Raw genomic sequence first — 15,157 nt, 5'->3', positions numbered from 1 at the left:
TTCAGGAGAGGACTGTGGCAAAGAAGCAAATATGCAAAAAAATTACCTTAATCTACAGGAATGAAGAAATGAAAAGTATCGGGAAAAGTAACCAATAGAAAAGCTACAGGGTTAATATGGGAGGAGGGCACTTTGTTAAATAGATTTTTGATAAAGGGTAGAAGCAAACACGATCCTGAATGAGAAAAACCTATAAGCAATGTACAAAATATGGATAAAATAAGATGGAAGAAAATACCTCAATCTGTTGAGGGAAAATGCAAGAAAAGATCATTTCTACAATAGAGGAAAAGACATGAACCAATGAAAATAATAATATTTCTTTCCAGGCCAACACTAAACATAAGTTGCAGAGCTGGCCTGTGGTGGAACTCACAAGCCTTATTGGCAATATATGTGAGGAGACAAAAAGCAACATATGGAGAAATACAAAAATATACTCCCTAGAGATACTGCCTCTTCAGATGTCAAGAAAAACCTGGATGAAATGAAGCAAGAGTGGCATGCTGCAAAGTTACAAATTCAAGGCCACCCACAGAACCAAACATTAACACTTAGGTAACTTGCTACTGAAATAGTCCCTTTCTTTTATGACTTCAGTTGAAGACTCTAGGGAGGGAAAACAGAGACGTTGGATCATTCTATGATGCTTAATGACTCCACCATTAAAAACAGGAATCCAAAGTGGGAGAAGGAACTGACTCCTTGCCTGGTTTCTGTCTTCCCAGGTGGAGCTGGTCTCTTGGGCAGCCTGACATCTGGTCCACTCCTCTGTCCTATGCCGGGATCATCATGACCGTAGAGATTATGTCACTGTTTTGCATCCTTGTTACATAACTCAGTTCCTGGTAGATTGTAAGTACACAGAAGGCATTTTTTTAATTAAAAAATGGATGACTGAATAGAAGAATGGACAAATTGCCTTTTTGTATTCTGGCCACTGTTGATTAGTTATGTGACCTCAATTAGGATATTTTAACTCTGTGTGTCTTTGTTTCCTCATTTATATGTTGAAGGTAATGATAGTTCCTACTTACTGCACAGGCTTCTTGAAGATTAAATGACATAGGGTGGGTAAAAGGTTTAGACTAGTACCTAGAAATAGCACGTTTCACTAAAAATTACCTATTACTCATATTATTTTTGCTAAGTGATTGTATAAACCTAATAAACATCATATATTTTACTATGCACAGATAATTTAAAAATCTTATAAATACAAATTTAACCCACAAAAAAAATTCAACATAGTTGCCACCTAACAATAAAACCTTCCCTGTTCATTACTTCATTCAAGGCAGTAAGTCACATTGAACTGCAAATATTTTTACAGTGTCTAAGTGTGAAATACTAGAATACCTTTAATGTATTTTAAATTAAAAAATCATTATAAAGTGCAGCATGTAATTCTTTACATTCTTTTTTCTAACACCTAGGAGACAATTTAACTTTGTGTTTCAGATTTCTGTTATCATAAATTATTTATTCCTCATTCAACACATATTTATTAAACACCTACTACGTTCTAGATACAAGGGAGGCAATGGTGAAGTAAACACAGCTACTGCTCCCTTTGAGATTATGTTTCTGTTAGGAAAAACAAATACACGCACACAAATACACACACAAATACACACATGGTGACACAGAGATACACATATATACACATACGGATATTCGCACATAGATATAGACACATACATACATACATAGACACACATAGTTACACACACATAGATATACATACACATAGATACACACATTCATAAATACACACATAGACACATGCACATAAATATACACGTGTGTATACATACATACAGATATATACACACATATATATATGCACCTATATATGTACACATACATAGATACACACACAGGTGTATATATACACACACTTATACACACACAATGTTGTGGAACCATAACTGGCATGAAGAAAAGTTATTACAAAGGGTAGAGCATGAATAAGATGGCTTCTATAGTGTATTCAGGGAAGGACAGTCTAATATAATAACATTTAAGCAAAGAACTGATTGAAGTGAGGGTGCTCTCTGGGAAGGGACCAGGTCAATGAAGACAAACGGGGAGGTGCAAAAGCCTGAGGTAGGAGCACATTTGGAGTATTCCCGGAACAGCATAGATGCAGAAGGGACAGAGAACAGTGGGCAAGGGGAGAGGGGTATGAGAGAAGATGAGGAAGGCAGCTGGGAGCTAGAATATCAATGCAGATTTTGCTCTAAGAAAATGGAAGGTATCAGAGGGACCCTGTGCTAAGGAATGATGTGATCTGAGTTAGGTTTTGGAAGTGTCACTCTGCCTGCTGTGCGGATAGCGGATGGGAGGAGATCTAAGATGAACAAAGGAAATCACTTTAGAGATTTTCAGGAAATGGTCATGGCTTGGACTAAGATTTGGGGCAAATTTAAAGTAGAGCCAAAGGGACCTGCTGATGGATGGGATGCACACTATGAGGGCTAGATCTGTGACTATATGTGACCCGCTGCAGCAGGTGTGCAGACACTTGCTTTCTTGAAATGTCCTTGACGTTGCTTTTGTTGTTGCTGTTATTGTTTTTCTTTGTTTTAATTTCTTTCCATCTCTGTGATTAAAGCAGAGTGAAGTTAATGAATCTCTGTGGCGAAGTGGATTGTTTAACTGTAGGTATGAGTAGAACTGGCAGTTCTAAGTCTAATTCCAACAGTGGGAATTTTGGCCCTTCTGAGCTTCGGTTTCCTCAATTATAAAGTAAGAAAAACCGCTAGCTTTGCAAGTCTGTGCCTCTCCTACCAAAAGCTATAGTATTGGTGTCAGTTTGGTCAAAGATTTTCCCAGTTGGTACAGCCCCCTGGGACTGGGAAGGCATTAGTTCAATTGACTGCAAGGACTGAATGATTTTTTTTTTTTTGAAAAAGAAAAGAAATTTTAAATTTTTTATGTTGATTGGCTTGGTTTCCATTGAGATCAAGGATTATTCCAGCAACTTTAGTTATAAAATACCTGCTATCTGTTACTGTATTTTACTTTCTATACTAAAAAAGCATGTATTTTCAGATAAATTTCAATATATCAATCTTTTGTGTTTCATCTTATAACAGTTTTACTAAAAATTGTTTGACTCATGTGGTCTTCAGGTTGGGGAAGGCTAGGACAGATGGCACAGCAGAGTGGTTAAAGCAGGGTATCAGAGGCAGACTGCCTCGATGTGAAACCCAGCTCTGCCACTTACTGTGTGACCTTGGGAAAATTACTCACCCTCTCTGTGCTCAATGTCCCTATCTCTAAAATGGGAATAACAGTAGTACTTCCCTCAGAGCCTCAGAATTGCTAGGGTAATCAAATGAGCTAATGTCCAATAAGCACTTAGAACATTGCCTGACACATAGAAACACCAAATAAGAGCCCCTTATAATTACTATTTTTATCTCTACTCAAATACTGTACCTACCTCTATTTTTGAAGAATTTGAAAATACTTGGTATTTGAAATCTCTGCGATTATTTCAAGGAATTTAATAGCAAAATGATACCTGGGCCTTGGAACTGTCATTTAGGATGGACTGTTTGTGAAATATGCCTTTTTAAAACATCATGGATTTTCAAATCTGAAAGAACTCAGTTCATCCTGCCCTGCTCATTTAGTGGGCCTAAGTATTTGTGGAAATTCTTTCTGAGCTTATATTCATACATCTGTCAAATAAAGATTAAAATATGTACTTCTTGAGGTTGCTGTTAGGACTAAAAGAGATAATACATGCAAAATGCTAGAAAATATATTAATATTACATTCTTTACCTCTCCACCCTCAGTCAAAATATGTGTGACTTAAAGCGGTGTATGTGAAATTTAACATGATGCCTTCAGGATTCAGAAATGAAATGTCTGTGGAACACACATGGGTAAGAGTTGCTTACTGCTTGGCGCAGTGGCTCATGCCTGTAATCCCAGCACTTTGGGAGGCCAAGGCGGGCGGATCACGAGCTCAGGAGTTCAAGACCAGCCTGGACAATATAGTGAAACCCCGTCTCTATTAAAAATACAAAAAAACTAGCCAGGTGTGGTGGCGCGTGCCTGTAGTCCCAGCTACTCGGGAGGCTAAAGCAGGAGAATTGCTTGAACCCAGGAGGCGGAGGTTTGCAGTGAGCCAATATTGTGCCACTGCACTCCAGCCTGGGCAATAGAGGGAGACTCCATATCAAAAAATAAAATCAAAGTTGCTTACAAGAAAATAAGACCATTAATGGTGACATTTTCCCTGTGAGCAAAGAAGACCAATGATGTCCCTGAGCTGTGGACACCGCTAGGCTCCTACACCCAACCTCTGCAGGACCACCCTACAGACTCTCACCCCCCTGAAACAACCATATTTTTGATTGGTGGTTCCTCAGTCCTGATTTCAGAACATTTAGTACCAATGGGCTGAGGAGGTGGAAAGTTCCCCTATTCATTCCATGAGATTTTCAAAATTCGCTTTGTTTGTGTTTGGGATTTTTTTTTTTAATATGGACTTTGTATTTTAAAAGTACATTTAAGAAGGGGCAGTGCCATGTAACATTTCGTTATTATTGACTGCTCTGTCACATGTCTCCAAGAGGTAAAAGCAGCATTGCTTAGAAGAAAGAGCACAGCCCAGTGAGTCAGGACACAGGGCTGACCCGAATGCACCCTCACCAGTCAGGAGACGCTGACTCGGTCATTTCCTCTCTCTATTTTCTTAACTCTAAATGGAAGATATTAAACAAGATGGTTTCTAAGATCTTAATTCCATCTATAATCCTTTGATGTAGGAACATCAAAGGAAGCTCCTGGTGGTCACTCCCCTCGGGCCTGGACAAAACAGGAGAGCAGCCAATTGGTAGGCCTTCCTCAAAGCCCTCTCTGCCAAGTGCCTTACCTATGCCCTCTTGATCGATTAAGGGATCACAGTGTTACAATACTGGAAGGAACCGTTTTTCTTTGACTTGTTTAATACATTTCTGTTTCAGACCCTATCATGGTAAGTATTCTGGCCATTTTAACAGACATAAGCAGAAAAATAAGAACTCATCCTCTAATTTTGTCTGTGGTTATAGAAAGAATATCAAACAGACTGATGGAACTGTTGAGAATCTTAAACAAAGAGATAGTTTATCATTTCAAGCACAGCCTGACAAATATCTGTCCTCTGGAAATTAAGTCAGAAGTTTAGTTGCACATGTGAGGCCCGGGGGTGCTTGACCCAGACATATAAGTGCCATGTGGGAGGGGAGGATCTTTGGCCAATAGCATCCTGGAATACCATTGGCTAAGTGTCCTGGCCATGAAATCAGGTGTTATATAGATTAAAGCCAATATCTGAGTGTTTTATCAGGAATTAGGCAGTAAGGCTTTTAAGCAGTTAGAAATTATTATTTTCCTCCTAGAAGCATCCTTCCCCAAAGGCAAACAGCCATTATCATGCTTTATGTGATGTGCTTTATCTGTGTATTTACTGAAAGACCATCACACTTTTGCCTCAGTTGTCATGCTCATTTTTTGGCTTGTGACCTTTATAGAAATGAAGAAAATAATTAACTCTGCCTGCTTGTGGTCGAGGACAGAAGCTGTCACTGAATGTTTTATGGTAAAATCACTTGAGAGGAAGCAGCTGCATGTGAGCCTGCACGGTCCCTCCATTGTACGGGTGGCACCTTGATTTCTGGAGGAAGTCATGCTTTTTCATGGGTTCGTGGCCAGCCAGTTACCTTTTGTCACATTTTTGTTCTTCCTTTATAATTTTGTCAAGCTGAGAAAAAAAAACAACTGCCACAGTGTGCAGAAAGCAAACTGGAGTCTGGTGCTGCCATTAAGCACATCTGTATTTCCATGGCAAATTGTTCAACTTTGAATGACTTTTTCTTAGCAAAATCCCTAGTATTCGTCTTCATTCTTAGAAAGGGAAGCAGCCTCCACTGTAGTCATTCCTTACTTGACCATGCTAAGAAGCCCTCGTAGCCTTCCTTAGCAGTAGACAAACTGTTACCGGGAAGGGGTCCTGATCCAGACCTTAAGAGAGGGCTCTTGGATCTCATGCAAGGAAGAATTCAGGGCAAGTCCGCAGTGCAAAGCAAAAGTAAATTTAGTAAGAAAGTAAAATGGTGAAAGAACAGCTGCTCCATAGACAGAGTAACGCATTTCCAAGAGTAAGAGGAAGAACACGTTCATCCTAGATCCAATACTTGTTTATATACAGGATTTAAAAAGATCATGGGGACATGTGCTCTGCTACATGGGTTTGTGATAAAGGATTCATTTTCTTAATTACTATATTTTGCACGTATCGATATTTTTATCTTTAAAGCAAAATTAGGAATGCTTCTGTTCTCAAGATATTGGGATATCAGGACGCTCCTGAGTCTGGGTCTGTTTAGTTAACATCATCAATCTGTTCCCTTTACCGTAAACATCGAGAGACTAGGAATGCCTACGTTTCTGGGAACACAGCCCAGCAGGTCCCAGCCTCATTTTTCCCAGCCCTCACTCAAGATGGAGTCTCTCTGGTTCAAACACCTCTGACAAAACCATCTCTGGACCCATTGTGCAGATTTCATAAGCTACAAAGCCTTGTATCTCAGTCCCCACAGACATTTTAATGAAGCTGCAGTTCAGTACTGACTTGAATTTGAGGTCCACCTCCCTTGTTGTAAGTATGGGCCAGGCGTGGACCAGAGGTTAAGGTGACTTGGTCCCTCCTTTAGAAGTGAAGCTTTTTCCTTGCATCAAGTTTATATACTTCAACTCTTTCCCCGCTTGGGATAGGATCTTTCCAAGCAAGCTCCTTGACTGCTCATGCCAGGAAACCCTGGCTTTGTCCTATGACTAGGATGAATATAGTCTAGACTCAGGCTTGATGTCCATGGAAACCAAGAGAAGAACCAGGGGAGAGGAGGAGTTTCTCCAACTCCTCCAGGTGGTGCCTTTCAGAGGAGCAACTTCCTGGGTCACATCTTATCCTTTGGCCTTCTCACTACATCCCAGTGGAGGTCAAAACCAGGACTCAACAAAGGAGGCTAATACTTTCAGACCCAGGGGTATTCATGGGATTTTGGCCTCTCCCCAAAACCTCGTTGTGACCAAGCCGAGGAATTCCTGCACGCTGGCTGAGGAGAACTTTTTTATTAATCCATCCCCGAGGAGGGACAGCCTTCCATGCATGCTCTTGATAACTGAGTGTAACAGATTCCCTGGTGGAGTCTGAAGGCTCTGGCTTGGGATTACTTTCAGCATAAAACTGCCTCATTACCAAGTCCTTCTGGAGCTTCTGGAGCTCAGCTCCCTTGGAAAGTGTTCAAATCAAAGCTACCTTTACACCACACTCCTTTGTGTCCCGATGTCCTGAATAGTGAGATTATCGGGTACACCCACCTGCTCCTGCACTTCCTTCCTGCTCAATTTAAATAAACAATGAGCTGTTTTTCTTCTTGACAAAGAGCCAGTCTATACAACAGCAGCAGGAAGATTACTTTCTATCTGTATGCAAACAGATACATAGCTGAGTTCTCTCCAATCCCTGGGAAAAGACTCTTTTAACTAAATGACTTATGCTTCTGTTTCTTCATGTATAAAATTAGTGGCTTGGTGCTAAATAACCTCAGTCCCCTTCTGGCTGTATAATTCCACATCACACACACACACACACACACACACTGGGGAGGACAAAATTTGCACACTCAACAATTAGAGAAAAAGCAAACTAGTACATGTTTAAATGTTCAATAAATACTCAACTCTCTACCATAATACCCACGTTTCTTCTCAACTTAATGTCTTTTTTTTTTTTTTTGAGACGGAGTCTCACCCTGTCCCCCAGGCTGGAGTGCGATGGCACAATCTCGGCTCACTGTGGCCTCTGCCTTCCAGGTTCAAACGATTCTCCTGCCTCAGCTTCCCAAACTTAATAGGGGACTTACTTATTCTCTCTCTCCCTGCACCATAGAATAGACCTTTAGGCAATAGAAATACCCAGCCACTAAGCAATCCCGAAAGCATTCTACACTTACCTGCTCCTGACAGCCAAGTTCATACAGTCCCCACTAATCCAAATGCTCTTTATCCTTCTACTTTAGGTGAATCCCACTCAGTCTTCAAAGACCTGCTTATCACCTCCCCTGAAGGCAGAAAGTGTAGCTGTCTTTCTGAGTATTCATGCCTCCTCGCTCAGACCTAGAGCACAACACTTGAAATACAGTAGCATGGCTTACTGTGTATACGGCTGCCTCCACCAACTAGATTGAAAATTGTTCAGATTTCACTTTTTTCTACCCCACGATCTAGTACCACACTCAATGTAACAAAGTTCTCAATGATATTCACTGGGTACACCTTGAATATATTTTCTTAGGAAAATGTTTTTTACATAAATATATTGAGGCTTAAGTTTAACACATATGCTCAGTCATATGTCTAAAGTCATCGGTACAGGAAAAGCAAATGGAAATATGGGTGAGCTTTGGTTCTAGGCAAATTATTTCATTTTCATTACTTGGAGATTTTAGAGGATCAGTTTACTGAAGATTCAGGTAATGGGGCTGTAAGTCAGGGACAAGTCATGTTCTACCTTAAATTGCCATTGTGATTTAAACATGTTTCCCCCTTTAGCAGTGTTTTGTCTAGCAACAATTAAATAATAAATCACATGGAGGTCTCGCTGGCCAACAGGAAACTGGGCAGATCTTCAGTCTTTCCGGATCCTCCGTGCCAGCATGATTTTATACCTTTTGTTTGAAGATGAACAGAGCTGGCTCTGCCTTTCTTCCTTTCTTTCCCCTTTTCTTATTCCTTCCTTCAATGAAGACATTAAGCATGAATCTTTTATCGATTTTTGTAGTCCTTCCACAAGCAACTGATGAGTGCCCACTACGTTCTCTGCACAAGTGCAACACAAATTGGGGAGGAAAAAGATTGTTTGGGCAATGCTGTCAAAGAGATTTTTTTTTTCACTTAGAAAATAATTATTTATTTAACAACATTTCTTGACTTTCTTCTATGTGCAAAGACACGCTAAAAGATAGAGACTGATAAGGCTTGGTTTTCGACCGTCAAAGCCTTTAGAGTTTTAAACAATGGTTTTCAAATTTCAAGTCATGAAATCAACTTAGTGCGTTAGGAAGAACATTTGTATTTATTTCGAATAGTTTAGAATAGAAGACATCCGAGTGCCTCCCATGGAGTGAGGTAGTATCACATGAAAATTATTTCTCCGTGTATGTGTGTGCACTGGGTCACAAAGAAAAATGTATTTATTTCCACAGGACACAGTTAAAAATTTAGAAGCCTGCTGATTCAGAAGGATAAACGAACATGGACCTAAATTACTGCATTTCAGGTTTTAACAAATTGAATGGAAGTAGGCATGGGAGACTCAATGTCAAGCTAATAAGTGTCAAGGATCCAAATTGCCAACATTGCATCATGTCCTTGCCGCTTCTTTTGAGATGATGGAGATACATTCGTAGAGAGGAAAAAGATCCATGCTATGTGTGTGCAGCACGGATGGCGTTCTGTGGGGATGCAGCTGGCTGCAGATTCCAGCCAATCACCTGGTGTGACCTCTTGTTTCAACTGAGGGGCGTACTGCCTTCATACTGACAAAGATTAGTGACCAGTTCCCCAGCCAGCAGTCCACCCGTGAAAAACAGGAACATTTCAGAGAACAGCAGGAAATGCTAGTTGTTTTAGTCCTGTCTCCCACAGCTACTTCAAAAACGAAGTCTTATCCTCAGATCGAGAAAGGGTGTAGCTTGAGAGGAGGTGTGTTTTTCTCCATTCTGTTACATAATCAAGCATCCGAGCCTGTCACCATGTTTGCTGAATGGAGCCATATCAAATCATTTTCTGTTTTTGTTTTTTTTAACAGGCAGAATATAAATGTATTTCAATTGATAAAAACATAAGAAACTCTGTGATTATGTTATTTCAATTCCAGTATTTTTCTTGGTTGTGGAGCTGCAGCAGGAGCCCTCCTGTCCTTTAATAACACTATGCTCTGCTAGAAATGCGGAAGCCAAGTTCATTCTACCATCCCCGTACACAAACCTTGAACCTCCTTTTCACCTGAGAGCAGACCCTCTTAGGACTCCTAGACCACTGTCAATGTGTGCAGTAATCAGTAACAAAAGGAAAGTTTTGTCACATACAAGATAGGTGGAGGGGGCCTGGCGTGGTGGCTCACGTCTGTAATCTCGGCACTTTGGGAGTCCGAGGCTGATGGATCGCAAGATCAAGAGATCGAGACCATCTGGACAACATGGTGAAACCTTGTCTCCACTAAAAATACAAAAATTAACTGGACTTGATGGCACATGCCTGTAATCCCAGCTACTTGGGAGGCTGAGGCAGGAGAATCACTTGAACCCAGGAGGTGGAAGTTGCAGCGAGCCGAGATAGCACCACTGCACTCCAGCCTGGCAACAGAGCAAGACTCTGTCTTAAAAAAAAAAAAAAAAAAGATGGGTGAAGGGGAGAGGCAAGTATGAGGACTCTTTGGACCACACAGTGTCAGCATCCTTTCCTATGATCAGTAATGCATGATAAACAGGGTTGTAAGCAGAAAAAAATGCAACATTTTGGTTGTGTGCTCCATGGATCAGTCACAGGCTAGCTAAACCATGACAGAAATCTGTTGTTTCTCACGATGTTTGAGGCAGGGAGACCACGTCTTACTTTTCTTTCATTTCCATGCTTGCCCTTTGAAGAGTCTGTTTAGAGCCAATAAAGTGATACATCTGACACATCCTTAATGATAGATCAAGAGTGCCAGAGAAATATCCAAGCACCTAGAATCGCAAAATGAGAATGAAGCTGTAGAAATCATCGAATCAAACTTCTTGTCTCCAGATCTTTTTGTTCCTGACGTTACCGATTACCTTTCAGCTGGGAAGGACTCTGAAGCAGGGATCAGGTACAAGTCCTCACCTCTTCCCTCTCTCAACCCTGCTGTCCTTTGTAAGCTGCAAACCCTGACAGACATTTTGCAACCCATCAATTCCAGAAACTTAATCATTACAATATGTTATATACGTTTTAAGTTAGACTCTACAGAACTTAAGGTGAAGCACAGCAGTAAGCACAGCCTAATAGTAGTGAACTTGAATTCCAGCAAAATATCTTTGTGCTTAAGTACTTAACTACATAATTATAAATCATTATGAGACATTTCTCCTTCAGAATTTTATATATGGCTGACTTTACCTGTTTATCTCCAATCGCCAATCTCCTGAAGAGAGTTAGAGTTTGATATTCTCCTATCTTAACCACTGAGTATAGTTTCTCTCATCCATTCATTCTTTACCCATTCATTGAGTTTTTATTCGGTGCAGCATAGTAGGCCAAGCTGTACCTGCTATGAAGCTGAAACAGCTAGAGTTCTACCCTCAAAAATTTACATTGTAGTTAGGAAGATAAATCATGTGCATAGATAACAATACTAAAAGGCAAAAAATAGTAAAATAAAAACACTTTATGGAATTTTAACGAAGAGAGAGAGTACTTCAAAATATAAGGCTCAGAGAAAGATCTTGAGGGAAATTATATATGAATTGAATCTTAAAGGCCAGGACATGTAAAAATGGGAGATAACATTCTAAGTGGTGGATAAAGAGTGCCAGAAGAAATTCCAGGGACTATATGATTAATGGGAAGCAGTTTATTTGGACTGAAGAAAGGGGTCTATCAGTGAAAATATGGGATGTAAGTTGGAATAGTAACTTTGAGTCACCCAATACCAGGCAACAGAGCTCCAACTTAATTGTAGATTGTGGGACTCTATGGAAGGTGTTTGGGCAGAAAGGAATGATTTGATCAGAGACAAATGTTTGTGGTTAAAGATGCCATCCTACACCACAAACACCATCTGTTTTCATGCAGTTTTGGACAACTCTACAATATATAGGTGTCTTGGTGGCTGTAATTGTCAAACAACACATGGCAAACACATTCCTTCTCTCATTCCTCCTCTTAGCATTTGTAAAATGCATTAAAATTGCCATGCCATATTTTGTGTGCAAATGATCTCATGTTCCTTACCACAAGCCTACAAAGTTTATCTTATTGTATAGGCAATGAGACCCATGCTCAAGAAGGTTAGGTGATTTGTGATCTGGTCACAAAGCTGGTTAGTGATAAAGTAGACTTGGCATCTTCTCCCTTCAGACCTGGGGAATTTCCCATGATATGGCAGGGTCCTCCACACATACTTCTCATTGTACTACCAGCAAGTCTTGTAAAATGTTATGGACCCTTTGATGTGTAGAACATTAGAATAGGTAAGGAAGAGAAAGCTCTTACTGCAGAAATTTAAAGTGTTTCTCTGGGAAATTGATACTTCTGAAAAATACAGATAAATATGCTTTTATATACTCAGGGAAGAATCAAGAAAATTTAAAATGGATTAAGGATGATGTTAAACAAAGCATCATATCATCTAGAAAATTAAAGCATGGATGGGGATAGGTTTTCTATGAAGACAGGTAAAAAGAAGAGAGCATCATACTTATCCTCAAATACACAAAATCCAAAATACGTATCTTCTTCCATTCGATTGGCCCTTCAGGGCCCTTTCAAAATACTTTTTCCTCCAAATGACTCCATAAGATAGACAAGGTAGATATTATTTTCCCTGTGGCAAATAAGAATATCAGGGCTAATGAATTTGCCCCAAATCATGCTAGGACTGAAACTTGGATAGGTCTTGTAGCTTGTAATTCAAAGCTACTTTCACTGCCTCTCAATCTATATCATCATTGAAGATAATTGAGATGATTCAATAGTGTGTTGTTACGGAGTGCATGCAATTAGGACATAGAATTCCCTCCAGTGGTTCTGCATACTGATCAACCACGTCTTTTAAGTTTTACTGGGACAGATAGATCTCTGCTGGGCTTTTGGAATGCACTATGGGGTCTATAAATGAACGTATGGGATATAGGTAAGAATAGTAACTTCGAGTCATACAGTACCAGGCAAGAGAGCTTCAACTTAATTCTAGATTATGGGAATCCATGGAACATGTTTGGGCAGAAAAGAGTGATTGGGTCAGAGACAAATGTTTGTGGTTAAAGATTCCATGTCAGAATATGATGCTTAGGAGCAACAGTACCATTTATCTTCCTCGTGGTTTAAATGTTTTAAAATATTCAAGGTCAAGAGTCCACTTATTCATATTCCCCCTTTATACAGAAAGAAGAAAGGGGAGAGTGACATACAAAGAGACCAACCAGTACCATGAATGTCTGGGACGTTTACTATTACATTCAGTGAGGCGGGGGAGGGGGGGGCGGGGAAGGGAGAAGTACTTTTGCATAAAGCACTGAGAGCTGGAGTAGAAGTGAAGGAAAGAAAGGAAGAAAGGAAAGTAGACATAGGCTAGGCTCTTCTCCCAGCAGACAAGAAAGAACACCATTGCCTGGTGCAGACTGCATCCAGCCCAGGCCTCAGTTGTTGAGTTGTTAATACAATTTTTTATTAATTAATTATTTTTCATTTAAATGATAATGCACGCATACACTTTTACTCTAGAAACTGTAAATAACAAACATGGAACTGACATCTCTGTTGACCAGCACTCAATCTCACTCTTCCCCAGAGCTAACTGCATTTATCAATTTTGGATCTATCCATCCAGAAAGTTGTCTGTAAATTTACCTGTACATTATGTGTGCATTTAGAAACATATAAGTTTGCTTTGGTGGTGGACTTTTTTTTACATCTCATTAAATATATTAAGAAGTCAGTTACCTTAGGACACTGTGTAAATTAGAGCGTTAACCCCATTAACCTGATTTCTATGCCCCATAACTCATTTAAAAGCTAATCAGTGGCCTGCAGCACTCAAATACTTCACACGGCATTGATTTTGTATTCTTAATAATGCCCAAAGAAGCAATCTTGTTCTGCAATTCCAGTTTAACTCCTAATAAACTGATATTTGGAAGGAAGTGACAGATAATACACAAAAAAATTCAATTCTGTGAGCAAGAAAATGACCATTAGTGTCAAAATGCTGTCTACTGCCCTGGAGGAAAAAGCATAGGCAGCTGTAGTACACACCATTGATGGATGGCAGGATGTTCAATTTAGAACTGTTACTGAACAAAACTGGCCTTTATTCTGAGATAAAGAGAAAATGCTTTAAAGATCTCATTTTAAAAGCCGAATCAAATGAAATCTTTAGGGCAATAGATATCTCATTTTTTGCATTTATATATTCTTTCAATAACTTGAATATTGTCAGTTAGCATAAGAAAAAGGGTTACCGTGGTGTTTTCTCTCCAGAATTTCTAGGATGGCTTCAGTTTGTAGTATGGTATTCGGAAAATTGAGTACCGTCACTGTTTGTTCCATTTCTTTGTGATTAATATTCATTGCCAGCACTCTGGCATGTGAAGTGATTGTTCCTTGATTCATGGTGCACGTGTGGGCAGCAGCAAACACTGAGGAAGTGTCATAATTTTAGGCCGTTTACAAAGACCCAGCTACCAAAGCAGATTGCTCAGAGGCCATCCACCCACACTGTGTTCCATGGCACCCTGACTCTCTGCTGTAAAATTGACCTGAGGTGTCTTGTTTAGTAATGAGCAAAGATTAAGGGAGAACATGTTTTGTTGCCTTTCACTGGTCCATAAGAGTTGAGAATGACTTCAAATTTGATGGAGGCTTTGCACATTTAACTTGGATTTTTCTCTTGATATCAGTCTTTCCTTGAATAATAGCAATATGGTATGTGTTAGAGGAGGTGACAATTTGTTAGAAGTTTCAGAAGGCACTGTGAGCTAGTATGCTCTGGAGATGAATTTAAAAGGGATGTGGGATTTGGTGGGGCATGTTGAATTTTGGTAAAGCAGAATTACGTTCGTTACCAATGATCCAGTGGGATTGACTGTAGAGTTTCACTGTGTGCAGATTCGCAACTTTCAGCTGTCTCTAAGGAGGAAAAATAGAGAGTAAAACTCTATTACCTGTTGACTTGCTATTTTTCATTAGGCCTACAGACCCCAAATTGTTTTTCTGCCATGAAAAGAAGTCCCATATGGTTGCAAAACTGAAGGGCAATGGACTGGAATCCTAAATCCATTGACAGTTAAGGTAGAAATTGGGTTCCAAGATTTAGCTGGCCAAGGCCTCAGGAGCTGACTAGACTT

At 39.9% G+C, this 15,157-nt stretch overlaps 1 protein-coding gene across 2 annotated transcripts in view; it reads left to right on the top strand.

The window, feature by feature from the left end:
- CHRM3 (cholinergic receptor muscarinic 3) overlaps positions 1 to 15,157 on the top strand; it is a 242,402-nt gene that overhangs the window by 153,218 nt on the left and 74,027 nt on the right. Inside the window, exons 1-2 of one of the 2 annotated variants that reach the window (XM_016928280.4) lie at positions 16 to 558; positions 729 to 855. The gene's annotated coding sequence lies outside the window, so the exon portion shown is untranslated. Of the gene's footprint in view, positions 1 to 15; positions 559 to 728; positions 856 to 15,157 lie in introns of those variants that run through there. The other variant, XM_009441692.5, reaches the window with a different exon arrangement.

This window comes from Pan troglodytes, chromosome 1 (assembly GCF_028858775.2).
Source record: "Pan troglodytes isolate AG18354 chromosome 1, NHGRI_mPanTro3-v2.0_pri, whole genome shotgun sequence".
Lineage (NCBI taxonomy): Eukaryota > Metazoa > Chordata > Mammalia > Primates > Hominidae > Pan > Pan troglodytes.
Note: the sequence above shows the minus strand (reverse complement) of the source record. Positions and strands in the feature narration are given on the sequence as shown.